This window comes from Lynx canadensis, chromosome C1 (assembly GCF_007474595.2).
Source record: "Lynx canadensis isolate LIC74 chromosome C1, mLynCan4.pri.v2, whole genome shotgun sequence".
NCBI classification, from domain to species: domain Eukaryota; kingdom Metazoa; phylum Chordata; class Mammalia; order Carnivora; family Felidae; genus Lynx; species Lynx canadensis.
Window position 1 is genome coordinate 34,337,188 of NC_044310.1, and position 23,832 is coordinate 34,361,019.

General features: G+C 41.1%; 1 pseudogene; it reads right to left on the reverse strand.

Moving 5' to 3' along the window:
• Positions 1 to 21,300: 21,300 nt before the first annotated feature.
• LOC115520435 lies at positions 21,301 to 22,472 on the reverse strand (annotated as a pseudogene).
• Between the last annotated feature and the right edge of the window lie 1,360 nt (positions 22,473 to 23,832).

Consider the following 23,832-nt stretch of genomic DNA (forward strand, 5'->3'; position numbering starts at 1 on the left):
CCACACATACAGGTCAACTCATCTTTGACAAGGATGCCAAGAACACACAATGGGGAAAGGATAGTTTCTCCCATAGGGGTGGGAAAACTGGATATGCCTGTGCAAAAGAATGACACTAGACTCCTTTCTTACACCACTCCCGAAAATTTACTTGAAATGGATTGAAGACTTAAATGTAAACTTGAAACCATAAAACTCCTTAGAAGAAAACAAAGGTCGGCAACAACTTTTGGGATGTGATACCAAAAACCCAAGCAACAAAAGCAAAAATAAACAAGTGGAACTGCATCAAACTGAAAAGCTTCGGTACAGCAAAGGAAACAACAAAGTAAAAAGCAACTTGTGGAATGGAAGAAAATATTTGCAAGCTATCTGTTTGATAAGGGGCTAATATCTAAATACATAAGAAACTTACACAACTCAATAGCAAAAAACTAAACAATTCAATTGAAAAATGGACAAAAGACCTGCATAGACGTTTTTCCAGAGAAGGTATACAGATGGCCAGCAGGTACAGAAAAAAGTGTTGATCATCACTAATCATCAGGGAAATGCAAATATAAACCACAATGAGATAGCACCTCATTAACTGTTAGAATAGCTATTATCAAAAAGACAAGAGATAGGGGTGCCTGGGGGTCTCAGTTAGGCGTCTTGATTTTGGCTCAGGTCATGATCTCAGGGTTGTAAGATCAAGCTCAAGCTCTGCGTTGGGCTTCGCACTGAACGTGGAGCCTGCTGCACAGGCACCCTGTTGTCAGGGTGAATGGATAAATAAAGAAAATTTGGTGTGTGTGTGTATATATATATATATATATATATATATATATACACACACACAGTGGAATATTATTCAGCCACAAAGAAGATGGAAATTCATTTATTACAACATGGGTGAACCTGAAGGGCATCATGCTATGTGAAATAAGTCAGAAAAAGACAAATACTGCAGCATTTAGATGTGGCATGTAAAAAAGTTTGAACTCAGAATCAAGGAGTAAGAATGGTGATTGCTGGGGGCTGGGGGCGTGCGGGGGGGGGGGGGGGAAACCGGGAAGAGGGTGGTCAAAGGGTACAAACTTGCAGTCTTAAGGTGATTAAGTTCTGAAGATCTAATGTACAGCACGGTGACTACACTTAATAATGCTGTATTGTATCCTCGAAATTTGCTGCAGATAGCAGATCTTAAGTATTCTCACCTAAACAAAAAGCTGACCACGTGAGGTGATAGATGTGTTAATTATCTTGATTGCAGTGGTCATTTCACAACATATACACACATCAAATCATCATGTTGCACACTTCAAATATACTCGAGTTTGTCAATTATACTCCAGTAAAGCTGGGGAAAATTTAAAAAAAAAAAAAAAAAAAGGTGTTCCGAACAGGAAAAAAGGAAAAGAAAGAAGGAAGGTGGGAAGAGAGGGAGAGAAGAAAGGAATCATTCCCATCCGCGCTATTTTTCCCTCTCCAGATGCTAGTTAATTTTTAATCGACCCATCCAGGCCCCTCTGCCTCCTCAGCCTCGCGTTCTGCCCATCCTTCCACCCCTTCCACTACATTCGAAGTCGCCCAGGACCAGGCGGTGCGGTCTGGGGACTCTGGGGGACCAGGCGGACAGCGGCCATGCCCTCGAGGAGACTTCGGGAACAGCAACCAGAAGGCCCAGCACTAACGTTGTTTCCTCTGCAGGCCGCGTCTGTCTGCAGGAAGGCACCCCTTGGGCAGGGCAGGCACGCGGGGTCGCGGGATGCTCGGGAAACACGCCCCCCGAAGAAATGAACCATTTCGCTTGTTTCTGCCCCTCCTCCCCACGAGGGACCAGCATTCCCGACTGTCCACCCGAGAGTTTCGGACCTTCCCCGCTCCAGGACCCGGCCTTAGCCCCTCCGTTTGAAGGTGCAAACTCACCATAAGTGGCTCCAGCGCGTGACCGGGAAGCGTGCTGTCGTGTCTAAGGAGAACCAGCACTGAGCCTCTGGGCGCACCGCCTGGCTTCATATACGGCCAGGCCGGATGCGCGGGGGCCCGCAGATTCGCGCCTTTGGTTGGCCACGCCCTTCGGGGCGGGGCCCAGGGCACCCATCCCGCCACCTGTGCAGTCTCAGGACAGCTACTGATCGCGTTACCTACGAGGCCCCTCCGGATGTTACTACGGTTTCCCAAGTGCCCCCTCCTCCCCCCGCCCCCGTGCCGGGAAGCAATTTGTATGCGTTAGCCCATTTACCCTCACAACAGTCCTGTGAGGTGGATGTTAGAATCGTCATTATACTATGCGGAAACTGGAGCTCAGAGACCATTAAGTCATTCGCTGGAGGTTACAAAGAAAGTCAATCGCAGAGATCTGAACTAGATTTGAACTCAACGGTTTTGCGCTTGTAGGCTGTGCTTAAGCATAGGACGGTTCAACCCTAAATCCAATCAGCCGTTCAGTTCTGCGGAGTCCATCTCTTTGCTGTAAGTTTAACCAAATTACTTCCAGGGTAAAGTTCTAGATTCGATCAGGTCACCTAGAAATGGTAATGGCATTTTTGATGCGTATCTCCCTTCCCCCACCCCTCAAGTCCCGGAGACGGTTTCACCCCAGCAAAGTGACACACGCCTGGGGTTGCATGAGTGACTTCTGACCCCCTTCGGACTCCGCTCTAGGTCTCCATTTGGTCCCCAAGACCGATGACCCAACTATCACCAACTAGCCTTGGGGCGTTAGCGATTCCCACAAAGTCCCCCAGGGCCACCCTTCCAGCCTCAGGTCTCTAAAATTTTTAACGCAAGCCGCCCACGCCCCTTTGCCTGGGGCCCTGAGATGGGTTGAGAGGTGAGGCGAGAGGGGCCACAGGGACTCCCAGACCCTGGCTGGGGGTATCGGCTGCTGGAAAGCCTGTCCTACTCGCATATCCAGTTGCCTCCTTCTCCCTCACTGAGGAGCTGCCATCATGGGATAAATTTATAATCCACACTGGTTTCTCCCATGGCTCCATCCCCAGGCAACACTAATCTGCTTTCTCTCACTATACTAATGTTTTTATGTGCTTTTAAATTCATATAAGTGTCATTATTCACCACTTACTCTGAAATTTGCCTTTTTTCAATGGACGTTATGTCTTGACATCTACTCATGTGGATAGGGAATTAGCCTTTTAATTGCTGCTTTTCTCCTTTGTGTGAATAGAGAAATGAGGAGGGGCCTCCAAGGGGTCTCAGGGTCCCTAGGAGGGACTGGCTTTTCTGATTCTGAAGCAAGGCGAGTAGGGAAGCATTTGATGTGAGCACACGACCAGGGCAAAGAAGGTCAGTTCCTCTGGAGATTACCTTTGAAGAAGTTGGGAAATTGCCTCTGAATAAGGGAGGCCAGTCCACTTTCTTAGATGTTTGGAAAGTAAAGGACATAAGCCCCTCAAATTCAGTGTCACTGGCTGGATTTGTCTTGCTCTATTAAAGAAGTATATTAGGGACGCCTGGGTGGCTCAGTCGGTTGAGCATCCGACTTCAGCTCATGTCATGATCTTACGGTCTGTGAGTTCGAGCCCCGCGTCAGGCTCTGTGCTGACAGCTCAGAGCCTGGAGCCTGCTTTGGATTCTGTGTCTCCCCGTCTCTCTTCCCCTCCCCTGCTAATGCTCTGTCTCTCTCTGTCTCAAAAATAAATAAAAACATCAAGAAAATTTAAAAAAAATAAAGAAGTATATTAAATAGAGTGAAGAAGTTAGTCTTTTTTTTTAATGGTTATATTTGAGGTGGGGGGAGAGAGAAAGAAAGAGAGAGAGAGAGAGTGACACAGAATCTGAAGGAGGCTCCAGGCTCTGAGCTGTTAGCACAGAGCCTGGCATGGGGCTGGAACCCACCAACTGTGAGATCATGACCTGAGCCGAAGTTGGACACTTAACCAACTGAGTCACCCAGGTGCCACCCCTGAAGAAATTAGTCTTTAGTACTCTGAATCTTAAGGCAATTTTATTTTTTTAAATATCTTTTATTAAATATTTATTTTTGAGAGAGAGCGCGCGCACACAAATGAGGGAGGGGCAGAGAGAGAGAGAGAAAGGGAGACTCAAGGATCCGAAGCGATCTGAGAGCACAGAGCATGATGCAGGGCTTGAACTCACCAACCATGAGATCATGACCTGAGCTGAAGTCTGACACTTAACCGGCTGAGCCACCCAGGCACACAATCTTAAGGTGATTTTCTACTGGGGAGAAAAAAGTGCCGGGCAAATGAAAAAAGTAAATTGGGCTAGAATGAGGCTTTGTTTTTTTTTTTTTTTTTTAGGTTTATTTATTTTCAGAGAGAGAGAGAGAGGCAGAGAAAGAGGGTGAGAATGAGAAAATCCCAGGCAGGCTCTGCACTGTGACACGGGGCTCAAACTCACAAACCGTGAGATTATGACCTGAAAGTTGGAGGCTTAACCAATTGAGCCACACAGGCACCCCAAGGACTAGAATGAGTTCTAAAACTTTGGTTAAAAGGTAAACATAATACTCTAATAAAAATTTAGAACTTCATGTAAATAATCATGTAAACAACTAAGTTATTAGAAACATTTTAAATAGTATTCATCTAATATAATTCCTTTGCCTGAAGAGTTTGGTAAGGAAAGGAAAGGAAAGGAAAGGAAAGGAAAGGAAAGGAAAGGAAAGGAAAGGAAAGGAAAGGAAAGGAAAGGAAAAGGGAAAAAGGAGAAGGAAAAGGAAAGGAAAGAACAGAACAGAAAAGAAAAGAAAAGAAAAGAAAAGAAAAAAAAGAAAAGCTGCATTTGACCAAGTTGGAGATATAAAATGAAGACTTTCAAGTTGCTATCAAGTCAGCCATTACTAGTCATAAAAAAAGGTTTTAAGAAACTCTTTTGTACTAAGACTAAGTTTTTGTTTTGTTTCGTTTTGCTTTTAAGGAGGCTCAGCCTCCAACATGGGGCTTGAATTCAATCCTGAGATCAAGAGTCGTGTGCTCTCCCCACTGAGCCAGCCAAGCACCCCTGTACTAAGACTTTTAGCTGAGATTCGGAAAGTAAACAAAATCAAGGAAATCTAAAGCTCATCAATATGAATTTAATGCATTTAATCAAGGTAACCCCTTTGATAAATTAAATTGTTCGAGGAGTCTGGCATTTAAATGATGACTTCTAGATTTTACCTCTGAGAAATAAGCAGGCAAATGGTTTAATTTATGTAAGACTCTGGATTTGATTTCAATAAAAAGCCTAAATTAAAAGAATCTTCTAAATTCCTTTAAATTGCCTTATGAAGCATATAGTTTATTAGTTACACTAGTATTTAAGAATTTCAAATTAAATATGGGTGTACAATTCAGTTGAATTATATTTTAAATAACTAGTATCTTTATATGGAAGCAATCTAAGTGTTCGTCAATAGATGAATGGCTAAAGAAGATGTGGCAGATACACACAATGGAATATTACTCAGCCATTAAAAAGAACTGGAGATCTTGACATTTGCGACAGCCTGGGTGGATCTAGAAAGTATTATGCTAAGTGAAATAAGTCAGAAAGAGAAAGACAAATACCATATGATTGCACTTACACACGGAATCTAAAAGACAAAACAAATGAACGAATAAAAAAGCAGAATGAGACCCCTAAATACAGAGAACAAACTGGTCGTTGCCAGAGGGGAGGGGAGTGGGGGTGGAGCAAAATGAGTGCAGGGGAGGGGGGTGTACAGGCTTCCAGTTATGGATTGAATGAGTCACAGGGATGAAAGGTACAGAGTAGGGAATATAGTCAATGATACTGTAATAGCATTGTATGGGACAGATTATAGCTACACTTGTGGGAAGCATAGTAGCATAATGGATAGACTCATAGAATCACTATATTGTATTCCTGATGCTAATGTAACATTGTGTGTCAATTATACTTCAATTAAAAAAAAAAAAAACAACAACGCTAGTATGGGGCGCCTGGGTGGCTCAGTCAGTTAAGTATCCAACTTTGGCTCAGGTCATGATCTCCTGGTTCATGAGTTTGAGCCCCGTGCTGGACTCTGTGCTGACAGCTCAGAGCCTGGGGCCTGCTTCGGATTCTGTGTCTCCCTCTGCCTCTGTCCCTCCCCTGCTCATGCTTTGTCTCTTTCTGTCTCTCAACAATAAATAAATGTTAAAAATTAAAAAAAAAAACCCACTAGTATCTTTATAAATTTTATCCTCGTAAATCTGAGACAAAAATAAAAATTATGTAAGCCTATGGAATAATGCTAATTGTACTAACAGGATAAAGTTTTAAGAGCTCATGTTCTCTGTCACATTCTTATCATTAACAGTGATTGCATCATTCTTTAATGCTGATTTAATTATGTTATCTAAAATTGCTTGCTGACTTCAGGATCTTGGATGAGTACAATATTGAGAAAATTAGTAGTCATTGTTTACCTGGAAGCCTCCAGAGAAATTAAAATTCAGAGAGGGGAGGTAATAAAATTTTTAATTGTCATTCAGTCTTCGAATGAATTTTTAGAAAAGGTTTTTTTTTTAAGTTTATTTATTTTGAGAGAGACAGAGCGTGAGCAAGGGAAGGGCAGAGAGAGAGGGAGAGAGAGAATCCCAAGCAGGTTCCACACTCTCAGCCCAGAACCCCACACAGGGCTTGAACTCACGAACCATGAGATCATGACCTGAGCCAAAACCAAGAGTCAGACACTTAACTGACTGAGCCATCCAGGCGCCTGTAAAGATTTTCTTTTTAAGTAATCTCTACATCCAACGTGGGGCTGGAGCTCACAACCCCAAGATCAAGAGACACACATTCTACCTGCTCAAAGAGCCAAGCACCCCGCCGTCCTCAAATGAATTTTTAACCAATGTATTCTTGACTCTATGTTTGTTCTTCATAATGCTCAAATTAAGATGTAAAGTCAATCCATGTCTTAAAATCATTGGCTAAAATGCTGCATCTTTTCATTAGCTTAAATGTCTATAAGAATCACCTGGTAAGCTTATCAAAATACAGATTTCTGGGCCCCACTTCGGGAGATCTTGATTTGGTAGGTTTGGAGTAGGCCCGGACAATCTGAACCTAACACGCTCTGCCATGAAGCTGCTTCTGTGGATCAGTAGACTATTTTGTGTAACTCTGTCCCAAAATAAGACATATTAGATTAATTTTGTTTTAAAAAGTTTAATGTTTGAATAATACCATCGTTTAAACATACTGTGTGACGCAAATGTGCTATGTCACTGTCAACATATAATGCAGTTAGCAAATACAAGAAATGTATGAAAGAGAGAGACTGGTAGCTCAAAGGGAAAAGAATTTGGCTCTGGGTACATAATGCTCAAAACTAGGTAGGAACATGCTCTTTTCTTTTATCTCTTCCACCTAGGTGGCCTCACCCAGGCACATATCCTAGCCTCAAGAGTGTTAACATCTGGACTGGCTGGTATTATATTTTTGGATAGTTGCAACTTGAGACATTTTCGAAACAAGAAGGCTTCTCACACTTGAAAGAGTAGAAGTGTCTAATGATCCTTTTACTTTCTGTTGGGACGTAATAAAAATTGGCATTATGAATAACAGGCAAGAGTGTAGCCATTTCTCATTCTCAGTCACCTTTGCTCTGAGTTGTGAAGTTTTGAACTGACTGGTTTTTTGCTGGCGACTTTTCCTGATCCTGCCTTTCTCCATGGCCAAGGTTGCTCTTGCTCCCAGATTATTTTTGCCTGTCACTGAATATCACCAAAGGTTTGTTCCTGGTGTTGCTTGGGCATCCTAAGGCAATGTCTCCTCAAAAGCATTGTAGAAAAAAAAATTGCCTTTAGAAAAAAAAACTGTTCTGCTCCCAATTCTTCCAAAATTGTTCAACAAGGCAGTAAAAACTGCCTTGTTTGTCATTCCCACAATGTGGGGGAAACTGTCAAGACAAAAGATAAAAACTTCAGCACTGTCACAAGGTAATTTTTACCCAGAAGAGTGATCAATCATCTTCATATCATGTACCTCTAATAGGGCACTTCACCTCTGTGATATTCTTCCCCAAAATATGTAACTTCAGTCTAATCATGAGAAACCTTCAGAAAAACCTTACCTGAGGAACATTCCACAAAATATCTGACCAGTACTCTCTAAAGATGGCCAGATCATGAAAAAACAGCAGCACAGAGAAACTATCATAGATTGGAGGAGACTAAGGAAACATGGAAATTAAAGTAATGTGGTATCTTCGACTGGATTTGAAAAAAGAAAAACTGGATAAAAAAAAAAAGAAAAAGTAGAAAAACTGTTGAAATTCAAATACAGTCTTCCCTAGGTCAATCTAGCTAAAGGTTTGTCTATTTGGTGGATCTTTTAGAAGAACCAGCTTTTGGTTTCATTGATTTTTCTCTATTCTTTTTCTATTCTCTATTTTATCTCTGCTTTAATTTTTATTATTTCCTTCCTTCTGCTAGCTTCAGGTTCAATGCACTCTCTTTTCTAATTCCTTAAGGTGTAAACTCAGGCTGTTGACTTGAGAGTTATTTACTTACTTATTTATAGATTTTATTTTTTTTTAAGTTTATTTATTCATTTGAGAGAGACAGAGACAGTGTGAGCAGGGGAGGGGCAGAGAGAGAGGGAATCCCAAGCAGGCTCCACGCTGCCAGCACAGAGCCTTCTGTGGGGCTCGAACCCATAAAACCATGAGATCATGACCTGAACCAAAACCCAGTAGGATGCTTAACTGACTGAGCCACCCAGACACCCCACAGATTTTATTTTTAAGTAATCTGTACCCAATTTGGGACTCATCACAACCCGAGATCAAGATTGCATGCTCTACTGACTGAGCCAGCCAGGCACCCTTTTCTTCTTTTTTATTTTGTAATTTATTAAAATTTTTTTGATATTTATTTATTTTTGAGAGAGAGAGCATGAGCATGAGCAGAGGAGGGGCAGAGAGAGAGAGGGAGACAGAGACTCTGAAGCAGGCTCCGGGCTCTGTGCTGACAGCACAGAGCCCAATGCTGGGCTTGAACTCACAAGTTGTGAGATCATGGCCCAAGCTGAAGTTGGACGCTTAACAGACTGAGCCACCCAGGTGCTCCTCTTCTCTTTTAAAGTAAGCAGTTACAGCTTTAAATTTGTCCCTTAGCACTGTTCTCATTGCCTCCCACAGATTTTGACATTTTCTTTGTGCATTTTCGTTACTGTGCAAATGAAAACTATGTAGTTTCCTTTTCTTTTGTCTGTAGATATTTTCTAATTTTCCTTATGGTTTCTTATTTGATCCATTGGTTGTTTAAGAATGTATTGTTTAGGGGTGGCTCAGCCTGTTAAGTGTCTGACTTTGGCTCAGGTCATGATCTCATGGGTTTGAGCTCTGCATTGGGCTCTGTACTGGTGGTGTGGAGCCTGCTTGGGATTCTCTCTCTCCCCCTCTTTCTCTGCCCCTTCTCACTTGTACACACACATACACACACACACTCTCTCTCTCTCAAAATAAATAAATGAACTTAAAAAATTTTTAAGAGAATTGTTGTTTAATTTCCACAAATTCATTAATTCTCCAACTTTCTTTCTGTTCTTGCTTTCTAACTTCATCCTGTCAAGGTCAGAGAAAATGCTTTGTAGGATATCTATATCTTTAATTTTTTTAATGTTTATTTACGAGAGAGAGAGAGAGAGAGAGAGCGCATGTGTGTGCGCGCATGAGTGGGGGAGGAGCAGAGAGAGAGGGAGACACAGAATCTGAAGCAGGCTCCAGACTCTGAGCTGTCAGCACAGAACCTGATGTGGGTCTTGAACTCACAAGACGTGAGATCATGCATGACCTGAGCCAAAATCGGATGCTTAACTGACTGAGCCACCCAGGCGCCCCTGTAAGATATCTATTTTTAAAAAAAATTATTGAGAACAGATTTGTGGCTTAATATAGGGTCTATATTGGAGAATGCCCCATGGATACTTGCAATGGAAGTTTATTCTGTTGTTGGGTAGAATGTTCAATAGTTATAACTGGTTTTGTGTGTTCAAGTCTCCTAACTTATTCTGTCTTGTTTTTTATTGAGAGTAGAGTATTAAAGTTCCAACTATTATAGTATTTCTCCCTTCAACTCTGCCAGTTTTTGTTTTATATATCTTGGTTTGTTATTGCAGACATGAATGTTTATAATTGTTATATTTTTTTGCTGTATCAAATCTTTTATTAACACATAACATCCTTCCCTGTCTCTTGTAACTGTTCTTGATTTAAAGTCTGTTTTGTCTGGTATTAGTATAGCAACTTCCCTTTCTTCTGGTCTGCTATTTGCATGGAATATCTTTTTCTGTTTTTTCACTTTCAACCTATTTGTGTCTTTGGATCTAAAGTGAGTTTCTTGTAGACAGCATGTAGTTATGTCATGTGTTTTAAATCCATTCTACTAATCTCTGTCTTTGTAGAGTTTAATCTGTTTACATTTAACCTAATTACTGATAAGAAGGGATTTAATTCTACCATTTTTAAATTTTTTTCTATGCCTTATAACATTTTTGTTTTGCTCTTCATTTCCTGCATTACTGTCTTCTTTTGTATTTAGTTGATTTTTTGTAGGTTTTAATTTCTTTCTAATTTGTTTTTGCATATATTCTATAGGTATTCTCTTTGTGGCTATCATGGAGACTATCTTTAACATCTGGAGGTTTTTTTTTTTTTAATTTTTTTTTTCAACGTTTATTTATTTTTGGGACAGAGAGAGACAGAGCATGAGCGGGGGAGGGGCAGAGAGAGAGGGAGACACAGAATCGGAAACAGGCTCCAGGCTCCGAGCCATCAGCCCAGAGCCTGACGCGGGGCTTGAACTCACGGAGCGCGAGATCGTGACCTGGCTGAAGTCGGACGCTTAACCGACTGCGCCACCCAGGCGCCCCAACATCTGGAGGTTTTAATGCTCTAATTTGAATTCATACCAGCTTAACTTCAGTAGCATCCAAAGCTTAGCTCCTATGCAACTCCATTCCCCTTTCAGGAAGAGCTAATGAGAACAATATTCCCTGAGTTGGGGCATATTTAAAATTGCTTTCCTACAGCCTTTGTATTACAGGTAAACTGTCCGCAATATCTTTCCTTTTGTAGATGCTACTCCACTGTTTGTTTCTTTTTGTATTGAGTGTTTATGTGAGGAACATAATGTTGTACTGATTTTCCCCTTGTTTTGTTTTATTTTGTTTTAATGTTTATTTTTGAAAGAGAAAGAGTGCTTGCGGGGGGGGGAGGGGCAGAGAGAGAGGGAGACAGAGAATCTGAAGTGGTCTGACAGCAGAGAGCCTGATGCAGGGCTTGAACTCATTAACCCTGAGATTATGACCTGATTTGCATTTAACAGTTTTTCCCTTGTTAAATGACTTGGCCTTTCTGTTTGGAGTCCCTGAGAATTTGTTTTAATCTTTAAAATCTAATAATTCTACCAAGATATGTCTCAGAGTTAATTGTGCTGAGTCAATTTCTCCAGGCAAATGTGGTGCTTTTAAAATATATACACTTGGGGGGCACCTGGGTGGCTCAGTCTGTTGAGCGTCTGACTTTAGCTCAGGTCATGATCTTGAGGTCTGTGAGTTCGAGCCCTGCAACAGGCTCTGTGCTGACAGCTCAGAGCCTGGAGCCTGCTTCAGATTCTGTGTCTCCCTCTCTCTCTGCCCACCCCCGCCCCTCACTCATGCCCTGTCTCTCTCTGTCTTAGAAAGAAATACACATTAAAAAAAAATTAAAAAATATACCTTGGATCCTCTTTAATTTCAAAATGTTTTCTTGAATTAGAATTTATAAAATTAGTTCCACTCCACTGTTTTGCTTTTCTTTCTCAGAGCCTTCACTTATACATCTGTTGAATCTTCCTTGCCTATTTTCTGTATGACACTTTCTGATCTTTAAAAAAATTTTTTTTCAATGTTTTTATTTATTTTTGAGAGAGAGAGAGAGAGAGAGAGAGCACGTGTGCTTGCATGAGTTGGGGAGGGACAGAGAGAGAGGGAGACATGGAATCTGAAGCAGGCTCCAAGCTCTGAGCCGTCAGCACAGAGCCCGGCTTGGGGCTTGAACTCATGAGCCATGAGATCGTGACCTGAGCCAAAGTTGGATGCTCACCTGACTGAGCTACCCAGGCGCCCCTGATGTGTCTTTTAAAATCATGGACGAATTGGGTCTGCTTATTTGGAAAGTCATTTCCCCACGGCAGAGTCCCTAGGTCACTCTGGTCTTTATGTCTTACGCACGCTAGTTGACACCCAAGTCAAGGGATTGTCTCCATGTTCCATTTCTTTCTTTTTTTTATTTTAATTTTTTAAGTTTTATTTTTTTAAGTAATCTTTATACCCAACATGGGGTTCAAACGCACAACCGTGAGGTCAAGAATCACATGTTGTTTAGACTGAGCCAGACAGGAGCCCTCCCATGTTACATTTCTGAAAAGTTTTGACAAGTCTCTCTTCAGAAAATTGTAATGTTAAGGGAATTTCTAACTAAATTGTGACTTCTAGCTCTCTCACTGCAAATGTTACCTTAGGGCCACTCTGCTTTTAATTAAATCCTTCCTTTACTGTCAACCCACTGAGTCATAATTCCCTTTAAAATCTCCATCAAGGGGCGCCTGGGTGGCGCAGTCGGTTAAGCGTCCGACTTCAGCCAGGTCACGATCTCGCGGTCCATGAGTTCGAGCCCCGCGTCAGGCTCTGGGCTGATGGCTCAGAGCCTGGAGCCTGTTTCAGATTCTGTGTCTCCCTCTCTCTCTGCCCCTCCCCCGTTCATGCTCTGTCTCTCTCTGTCCCAAAAATAAAATAAAAAACGTTGAAAAAAAAATTAAAAAAAAAAAGTCAAATACTATAAAAAATAAAATAAAAAAAAAATAAATAAAATCTCCATCAAGAGACCTGGTGGAGAGTTTCTAAGGACACACTACACCCCCCAGGGCAAGAGGCTTCTGTGTTAGAAGTTACAACTAAATTTCCAGTGTCCACTTCTAAAAACCCTGTTTTTATTTTCATTTTTTTCAATGATCTTTATTTTTTTTAATGTTTATTTTTGAGACAGAGAGAGACAGAGTGAGTGGGGGAGGGGCAGAGAGAGAGGGAGACACAGAATCCGAAGCAGGTTCCAGGCTCTGAGCTGTCAGCACACAGCCTGATGCAGGGCTCAAACTCAGGGACCAGGAGATCATGATGTGAGCTGAAGCCAGACGCTTCACCTACTGAGTCCCCCAGGTGCCCCATTCAATTGTCTTTAAACAACAAGAATTCTTGCTTTTGTGCTTCTTTCTTTCTGGTCTTGACGTAGCAGGTTGAGTTATTTGGTGTGTTCCATCAATTAAAATAGATTTTGGGTAGGATTCTTCTAGAAACCCTTTCTGAGGCAAGGACCCATATGGAAGTGGCTTATTAAGGAAGGTTCCCAGAAGAACCAGTGAGGGAATGGTGGAGTAGGTTCCCAAAGGGGCGGAAATCAGGCAAGATTGCAGGTGACCTCCCAGATACACCTAGTCTTGCTGGGAGCCCTGTGGCAGCAATTAGGCTTCAGGATTTATCTTGTCCTGAAGACTTAGGCTTTTGTACCCCTAGCCAATAACTGGTTAAGGGCTGCCAGGGGTGGGAGTTCAGGTGAACTTGTAAGAATCTCAGACACTTCCAACCCATCGCATGGTACAGGTGGAGTGGAATGGTGGGTTGTGGGGGTGGGGACAGCGGGAGTCCATTGCTCAAGGGCAACCCTCAGAAAGCCGCGCAAAAGTATAAGCTTTTAGCAGCAAAGCATGCAGAAGCTGGAGGAAGGGTGCATAGCGCTGATAAAGGGGAACTGAGAGCATGGCGGGGAGCCCTACAGGGACCACTTCTTGCAGATAAATCTATTCTCAAAGTACCTGTTATGGGCTGAATTGTGTCCCCTTTAAATTCATATGTTGAATTCCTAACCCTAGCAGTCCTAGCAAACCAGTACATTACCCTTTGCATCTAGAAGCAGAAGAAGGCATCCTCTCTGTAGTTATATCACTTTTAAAGCAAAAAAAAAAAAAAAAAAAAAAAAAAAAAAAAAAAAAAAAAAAAAACAAACGAAAGCCTTTCTGTATACCTGCATACCTTGTAGAAAGGCCACAAACTTACTAAAAATACCTATATTTCTATTCTGTTAATGAAGCAATACTGCCTTCATTTCCAATTGCCCCTCGTCCAGCCACAACACTGTGCAACATACCAACTACTGCTAAGTATTTTGTAGTCACAGACTTGGATTCTACCTTCTCTGTTTGAACCTACATAAAAAACATTCCAGGGCTTATCTATTTTACTAAGTGATCTAAAAATAATATTATGTTTCCTGGTTGCTTAGTCTCATTCAATGTAGTAATGTTCCAGCACTCATCCTGCAGCAGGTGCCTACAAACAGAACAATTAGCTTTCCTGTATAGCCGAAAAGAGCCATGATGCTCTTGTGAAAAAGATTACGGTTATGGTGCCCTGAGTCTACTACATGGCACATAATATCTCTGCTTGAGAACAGCATCTCTACAATATCCAAGAAACAGCTGTTTTCAAGAATCCCAGACATACTCCAATTTCACAGATATACTCTTTATTTGGTATGATTGGAGATTTCCTTTTTTCCTTTCTTGCATAAGAATATGATAAACCAATGACTAATGGAATTCCCTAGTGAAAAAATGCATTTGGCTATCTTTTTTTTTTTTTTTTTGCATTTATATTAACATTACTTATAAGTATGAGATACCAAAACTGCATAAGTCACTTAACAAGCCTTGGTCAGAGGTGCTTCCAGAGACAACGTGGAGCCGGGAAACACATAATAATCAGAATAAGTGTCTATTGCATTGGGGTCAAATCAGTACCACTTTATATGTAATCAACCTGCCCCAACGTGCCTGGCTGTCCCAAGCTAAATGGCTAAAGGTTAGTCTCTTTGCTGACAAATTGGGCAAGAGTGATGACAATAACATGCTCAAGCTTGGTAAGTGGAAGTCTATATCACTGAGCTGATTTTATTTATGAATTCATTGAGCAAGTTCTGGACTGGCTGGGGTAGGAAGACTGACTGACACCCACAGAACAGGTCCTCTTGTCTACCAGATTATGGAAAGTCTCCTCCATTTTGAAGATTCACAACATACACAAATACTTTCATAGTCTGGGCCCATTTTAAGAGGGTCTTAAAAAAAATTTTTTTTTAATGTTTATTTTTGTGAGAGACAGAGAGACAGAATGCAAGTGGGGGAGGGTCAGAGAGAGAGGGAGACACAGAATCTGAAGCAGGCTCCAGGCTCTGAGCTGTTAGCAGAGGGCCTGATGTGGGGCTCGAACCCATGAACTGTGATATAATGACCTGAGCTGAAGTTGGATTCTTAACCGACTGAGCCACCCAGGTGCCCCTTTGAGAGGGTCTTAAATCCATCTACATGCCTCTTCTTGTCATCCATTTTCTTATCTTGCCCTTTCCAAGTCCCTGACCATACAGCTAGCAATTCGTCACCCTTTTAGTATCTCTGTAGGGCCTCATCTCAGGTCAGCTCTCCTAATAGGGAAAGTGGACAACAAGATATGCTACCTGAAGTTCTACCCACTAGAAGGATTTTTCTTCTCTACAGTCTTTCAAGGACACTCTGAATACAATATAATGACCCACAGAGTATAATAGTATACTTTAGGCCACTGCCAGTGTCTTGTGCTGAGTACTCTGTAGAAAGGCTAAAAGCTTTCCCTCTTAGCTTACTGATCATAGAAAGCTCTCTGTGAGGTCCTGGGTATAGGCTGAAGATGGATGACATATGATAGGAGTGGATGTACTGGGAATGGAAGCAGTCCCTGCAGCCTACTTGTATATTCAGACTTGGGCCTGGTCTTATAAGAACCCCTTCTAACTGATGGATGGGGTGCACTCTATTTTATGGTTTGGGATCAGTTTAGGCTGTATAGTCACCAAATATTTCATGGTTAAGTGTTTTTATACCGTCCTGGAGTCCAGTAGCAAGCCAGGTGCTAGTTCTCAAAAGAGCCATTTGTTGAAGAGATGCTTTCTAAATGATGCTCTATTAGGGCAAAGCTAGCTTCACCTGGCAATTTCAAGTGATTGTCCTGGTGACCTGAAGGAACATATGTTTCTATCACACCAGTGTATCTCAAACCAAAGGCCACCAGATCCCATCTTTACTTTGCTCTAACTGACCAAATAAGAGATTAGTTTATGTCTCAATTTTTCCTCCCATCTGCTCCCCTCACCCACTGATTTAAAAAAAAAAAAACCAGAAGCAGAAGCAGCAGCAGAAGAAAAGAAGAAGAAGAAGAAGAAGAAGAAGAAGAAGAAGAAGAAGAAAAGGATGGAGTGTTAGAGAGCCCTTTGGGAAATTTTCCTATATTGGGCTCTGGATCCCATAAAACTGCCATGTAAGTATTTATCCTTCTCATGGGAAGCATATGGGATTAACAGACTGTGACAATGGTCTTTTATTTTTCCATAATATTTTAACTTCTATCTGTTAAAAGGCTTTCAAGACCAAAGGAAAGCAATTTATATTATAAAACTTTTATTTCATCTAACACTTGATCTTGCTCTTTTGAGTTCAATGGCTTCACCTGGGGAGATGTGAGTGAGAGAATTCATGCCTTTTTATTATGGAAAGTAGAGAGAATGGAATCAAAAGCCTCCATGCAGCCATCACCCAGCTTCAATGGTTATCAACATCCTGTTCCTCTTATTTATATTTTGTCTTTCTCACCGTTAGTTTTTTTTCTTTTGTTAGAGTATTTTATTTTTTTTAAACATTTTACGCTTCTTTTTTAAAGTTTATTTATTTATTGTGAGAGAGAGAGAGTGTGAGTGGGGGAAGGGGCAGAAAGAGAGGGAGAGAGAGAATCCCAAGCAGGCTCTGCACCGCCAGTGCAGGTTGATGCGTGGCCCAAACTCACAAACCGTGAGATCATGACTTGAGCTGAAGTGAGACACTTAACCACCTAGCACCCCTGCTAGAGTGTCTTAAAACGATCCAAGACATCATATCATTTCACTTCAGTAAAAATCTCTTAACACATACAGAATATTTTTTTAACACATACAGAATAATTTTATAACCACATCATAACCATAATTTTATTATCATATGAAATGAATAAATCCTTAATTCACCAAAAAATCAGTCCATGTTCAGTCTTCCCCAATTGTCTCAAATTATATATATATATATATATATATATATATATATATTTTTTTTTTAAATTTTTTTTTTCAACGTTTATTTATTTTTGGGACAGAGAGAGACAGAGCATGAACGGGGGAGGGGCAGAGAGAGAGGGAGACACAGAATCGGAAACAAGCTCCAGGCTCTGAGCCATCAGCCCAGAGCCTGACGCGGGGCTCGAACTCACGGAGCGCGAGATCGTGACCTGGCTGAAGTCGGACGCTCAACCGACTGCGCCACCCAGGCGCCCCAATATATATATATATATATATATTTTAATATTTATTTATTTTTGAGAGAGAAAGAGAGAGCGTGAGCAGGGGAGGGGCAGAGAGAGGAGACACAGAATCCGAAGCAGGCTCCAGGCCCTGAGCTGTCGGTGCAGAGCCAGACATGGGGCTCCAATCCAGCAACCCATAAGATTATGACCTGAGCTGAAGTCTAATGCTTAACTGAGTGAGCCACCCAGGCACCCCTCAAAATTTCTTTCTATAGTTGGCTTATTCAAATCAGGTTCTAAGGATGCCTGGATGGTTCAATCGGTTGAACGACAGACTCTTGATTTCAGCTCAGGTCATGATCCGTCATGGGATTAAGCCCTGTGTTGGGCTCCATGCTGAACATGGAGCCTGCTTGGGATTCTCTCTCTCTCCTTCTGCCTCTCCCCTGCTTGCTCTCTCCCTCTCTCTCTCTCTCTTTGTCTCTCCCTCTCAAATTAAAAAAAAAATATATATATATATATATATATATATATATATATGGGCACCTGGGTGGCTCAGTCGGTTGGACGACTGACTTTGGCTCAGGTCATGATCTTGAAGTTCACAAGTTCGAGCCTCACCGTCAGGCTCTGTGCTGACAGCTCAAAGCCTGGAGCCTGCTTCAGATTCTGTGTCTCCCTCTCTCTCTGCCCCTCCCCCATGCTCTCTTTCTCTCTTTCTCTCTCTCACACACACAAATAAATAAACATTAAAACAATTTTGAATAAAATTTAAATCAGGATCTAAAATATAATTATATATTGCATTTGGTTGGTAGGTATCTTTAGCTTTTCTCTTTTTTAAAAAAGTTAAATACAGGCTTTCTATTGAAGTAATTTATATTTTTTTCCTAGTTCCTAAAATAGGCATCACATTTCTAAACAGAGCAAAAAAGCCTTAGCTAGAGAGTCACATATTAGACATTCAGACTGGTCTAAGAAAACTGATAAATGAGTAAATTAATTTGAATAAATTAGAGTTGCACATTCAGAACAGAACTGTAGCTTTCTTTTTTTATTTTTTTAAGAATCTCTTTTATCATGAGGTAAAGACATCCTTTTTTTTTTTTTCTAATGTTTATTTATTTTTGAGAGAGAGACAGAGTGCAAGTGAAGGATGGTCAGAGAGAGAGGGAGACACAGAATCTGAAGCAGGCTCCAGGCTCTGAGCTGTCAGCACAGAGCTCAACACGGGGCTGGAACCCACGAAAAGTGAGATCATGACCTGAACCAAAGTTGGACACTTAACTGACTGAGCCACCCAGGCACCCCAGAACTATAGCTTTCAGTTAGAGACATGTGAACCAAAGGCAAAAACCTGCCAAGATTAAGGCAGTTTTTTAATTGTTATTTATTTATGTATCTCTTACTCCTCCAATCAATTAAAGGAAAAGTTTATTGAGGCCCGGTTGGGGGGGGGGGTTGTGGCTCTGGCAGGAGGTCCCCCTGCCGGCCAAGGAAGACCTTCTTGGGGCCATGTTGTTGGTGTGGCTGCGCTTCTTGCGGGGGAGCGCTTATGGCAGATCATCTTGTCGCAGTTGTATTTCTGGGCCAGCCGGCGGAGGGAGGGCTCGATGCCACCTCGCAGGCATAGCACCCAGTGCAGGGTGGACTCTCTGGATATTGTGGTCTGGGAGAGGGCGGCCGTCCTCCAGCTGTTTGTCCTGCAAAAATCAGATGCTGCTGGTCAGGCAGGATGCCCTCCTTGTCTTGGATTTTGGCTTTGCCATTCTCAGTGGTGTCACTGGGCTCGACCTTGAGGGTGATGGTCTTGCCCATCAGGGTCTTCACAAAGATTTGTGTGTGTGCAGTTGCTGCCAGCCTGCCTCACTGAAGAGCAAGAGTATTATTTTTTAAATAGAATATATTATCAAGTTAGCTAACATACAGTATATACAGTGTGCTCATGGCTTCAGGAGTAGATTCCCATGATTCATCACTTACATACAACACCCCAGTGCTCATCCCAACAAGTGCCCTCCTCAGTGCCCATCACCCATTTTCCTCTCTCCCCTGTCCCCCCCCCCCCATCAACCCTCAGTTTGTTCTCTGTATTTAAGAGTCTCTTATGGTTTGCCTCCCTCTCTGTTTGAAACTAGTTTTTTTCCCCTTCCCTTCCCCTATGGTCTTCTGTTAAGTTTCTCAAATTCCACATATGAGTGAAAACGTATGATATCTGTCTTTCTCTGACTGACTTATTTCGCTTACCCTCCAGTTCCATCCATGTTGTTGCAAATGGCAAGATTTCGTTCTTTCTCATTGCCACGTAGTATTCCGTTGTACATATAAACCACATCTTCTTTATCCATTCATCAGTTGATGGACATTTGGGCTTTTTCCATAATTTGGATATTGTTGATAGTGCTGCTATAAACATTGGGGTACATGTACCCTTGTGAATCAGCACTCCTGCAACATCTTATTTTTTATTTTTTAAAAAATATATACACATAATATGCTTTTTTTTAAAAAATTTAAACCCAAGTTAGTTAACATATAGTGTAATAATGATTTCAGGAATAGAATTTAGTGATTCATCACTTACATAAACACCCAGTGCTCATCCCGACAAGTGCCCTCCTTAATGCCCATCACCCATTTAGCCCATCCCACCAGCCACTTTCCCACCATCAACCCTCAGTTTGTTCTCTGTAGTTAAGGGTCTCTTATGGTTTGTCTCCCTCTCTGTTTTTATCTTATTTTTCTTATCCTTCCCCTATGTTCATGTGTTGTGTTTCTTAAATTCCACATGTGAATGAAATAATAGATTTGTTTTTCTCTGACTGACTTATTTTGCTTAGCATAATATACTTTATTTCCATCCATGTTGTTGCAAATGGCAAGATTTCATTCTTTTTGATTGCTGTGTAATATTCCATTGCATGTATATACCACATCTTCTTTATCCATTCATCAGTAGATGGACATTTGGTCTCTTTCCATAATTTGACTATTGTTGATAGTGCTGCTATAAACATTGGGGTGCGTTATGCCCCTTTGAATCAGCTTTTTTGTATCCTTTGGATAAATACCTAGTAGTGCAATTGCTGGCTCATAGGATAGTCTATTTTTAACTTTCTGAGGAACCTCCATACTGTTTTCCAGAGTGACTCACCAGTTTGCATTCCCACCAGCAGTGCAAGAACATTCCTCTTTCTTCACATTCTTGCCAGCACCTGTTGTTTCCTGAGTTGTTAATTTTAGCCATTCCAGCCGGTGTGAGGTGTGGTATCTCATTGTGGTTTTGATTTGTATTTGCATTTCCCTGATGATGAGTGATGTTGAGCATCCTTTCATGTGTCTATTAGCCATCTGGATGTCTTCTTTGGAAAAGTGTCTATTCATGTCTTTTGCCCATTTCTTCACTGGATTATTTGTTTTTTGGGTGTTGAGTTTGAGAAGTTCTTTATAGATTTTGGATACTAACCCTTTATCTGATATGTCGTTTGCAAATATCTTCTTCCATTCTGTCAGTTGCCTTTTAGTTTGCTGGTTGTTTCTTTCGCGTGCAGAAGCTTTTTATTTTGATGAGGTCCCATGAGTTTTCTATTTTTCCTCCAAGTTCATTTAGTGTTCATCTTGAAATTACATAAAGTGCGTTGCCAAACTAGAATACAAACTATCAAATACAATTTAAAAAATTTAATTGATATTTAATGCAATTAAAAATAAAAGATGGCATAGAAAGTTCCTTTTGGTTTAGAGTCTTCCTTATACTTATTAGCAGTGTTTTTCTTTTTGCCTTCACATACTTAGTGTAAGAGATTACTGCAAAATCATGGGGCTCCAAGGCAAACACTTGGGCATACAGCAGAGGGATGGTCATTGTAAGGAATTGCTTTCTTCCTATGGGAGAAGCAACTCGCATGTTGGCAGTTTCCGAGGAGGAAGTGGAGGGCTTTGTCATCCATCTCCAATACCAAATCTAAAATAACTGTTTAGGATGTCATGTCAAAAGTGACACAGGCTGGAGAACTGTTTCAAATGTTATAACTGAACTCTAGGAAAGTGCACTTAAAATTTTTTTTTAATTTAATTTACTTATTTTGAGAAAGAGAGCATGAGAAGGGGAGGGGCAGAGAGGGGGAGTCAGAGAGAATCCCAAACAGGCATGGCACTGCCAGTGCAGAGTCCGATGCAGGGCTTGAACCCACAAACCAGAGACCTGCGCCAAAACCCAAGAGTCAGCCACTTAACTGACCAAGCCACCCAGATGCCCCTAGGAAAGTGCATGTTATAAAGAGGTGCAAGAAAGCCAACACACAGGCATCTGAGGTAGAAGGTGCATCTCCAAAGAAAAGCAGAGATGTTCTCAATCTGCTGACAGAAGGCATAGGCACCTTTTGGCATGTCTGTGTATATGTGCTTCCATTTCTCAGAGGTGGTAGAGGGGAGACTCTCCTCTCATGAGGAGGATACTGTATTCAGTGTTCCCTAAGACATTTTTTCCAGGCAGGATCAAACTGAAGAGAAAGGACCTTATGAAGCAAACCAAAAATTTTGTCACACTTTCAATCCAGAATGTGGAAGAACTGCAAAAGCAGCTTCTTTTCTAGGAGAGCAGTGTAAGCCAGTATATCTGCCCCTGTTTTGCTGAGAGTTCATAGTCAGAATTCTTTTCGTTTTCTTAAGAATTTTAGTATTTTGCGGGCACCTGGGTGGCTCAGTTGGTTAAGCATCCAACTTCGACTCAGGTCATGATCTCACGGTTCATGGGTTCGAGCCCCGCATCGGGCTCTGTGCTGACAGCTCAGAGCCTGGAGCCGGCTTCGGATTCTGTCTCCTTCTCTCTCTGCCCCTCCCCCACTCACACTCTGGGTCTCTTTCTTACAAAAATAAATAAACATTAAAAAAACATTTTTTTAATTTTAGTATTTTTGCCAGCTGAGAAATAACGCTGTAGTCAGTGGTCAAAATTGGTACCTCTTCTCTTGAACCTCTGTGTCTTACCTATGATACTGATGTTCAAGAGTGCACCAGAAAATTTGGCATAAACCATCACCACCAGGGACTCACTGTGTATAATGGGAGCCCCAGCCACTTCTCCAGCAGCTGAGCTCCAAGGGGGCCACCATCTTGCTGGGGCTGAACTTTGCCACTCTTAAGTCTCTTTTAATCAACAGAATGGCCACTCTTTCTTTTACTAGTTTCATCTTGGTTTTGTTTTATGCCATCTATTTATTGAAGAAACTGGGTAATTTGTCATATGGGATTTCTCACATTATGGATTTGGATTTGTAATCTTATGATGTGATTTAACATATTTATCTACCCTTCCCATATTCTGTATAAACTGATATCTACATCTGGAGGCTTGATGACGTTTGCTTTTGTCAAGAATACTTCATAAGCAGTGCTCTATAGGTTCTACTGCATCAGATCAGAAGGCACAGGGCGTTGTCGTTCAACTTGCAGTGATGTTGAGATTAACCAGTAGGTTCAGGAGTTTCCAGCCTGGTTTAAAGTTTGTCATCAACTTTTCATCCAATACTTTTAATAATAATTGATGATCATTGCCTAGATCCATTATTTCATAAAGGAGTGCAAATGGTGATTTTTCTATTTACATCAGTTTTTTTTGCATTAATTAGCTATGGTTTTTCTGCAAATTACTTTCTCTCATCATAGATTCCAATAGCTTGAAATACGGGTCTTGCAGGAAAGGCACCTGGATCTTTCCCTTCAAAAAAAAAAAATCAACTTTCAGAATAATGAGATGGTACTTTAGTAACATCCAGGGGTAACAAATGAGGTTTTTTTTTTTTTTTAAGGTACTATATTTTGGGGTGGGCTTATTATGCAGCAATAGATATTCAAAACAATGAGTCACAAAGGATCAGCATGTAGCGATGAGGTTTCAAAAACTTATCATTATGAACTCATTGATTTTTATATATTCTAAGTGTTTTCATTCTTTGTAGTTAATACTTTTCTTGATGCTGAAATTGTATATAAATGTGTATGTATATGTATATATATATATATGTATATATATGTATGTATATGTATACTTTTATTTTCCTTTCATTAGTACATAAAAAGCATAATACTATACGTACCTTTCTGCATGCCACCTTTTTCACTTTTCTCCTGGAGATCACTCTTCAGCAATATATAGAGATGTTCTTCATTCTTTTTAGAGTTTAATAGTGCATGTATGTATTATGGTTTATTCACCTGTCCTGTCCTCTATAGAGAGACATGCTGGGGGTGCCCGGCTGGCTCAGGTTGTAGAGCACATGACTCCTAGTCTCAGGGTCCTGAGTTCAAGCCCCACGTTGGGAGTGGAGCCTACTGTAGAAATAAAAAAGACATACCAGCTGTTTGCAATTTTTTATTATTACAAAATATGCTGCAGTAAATAGCCTTGAGCCTCCATCATTTCAAGTGTTTGCCATTTTATCTCAAGTATATATACCTAGAAGGGAGGTTGCT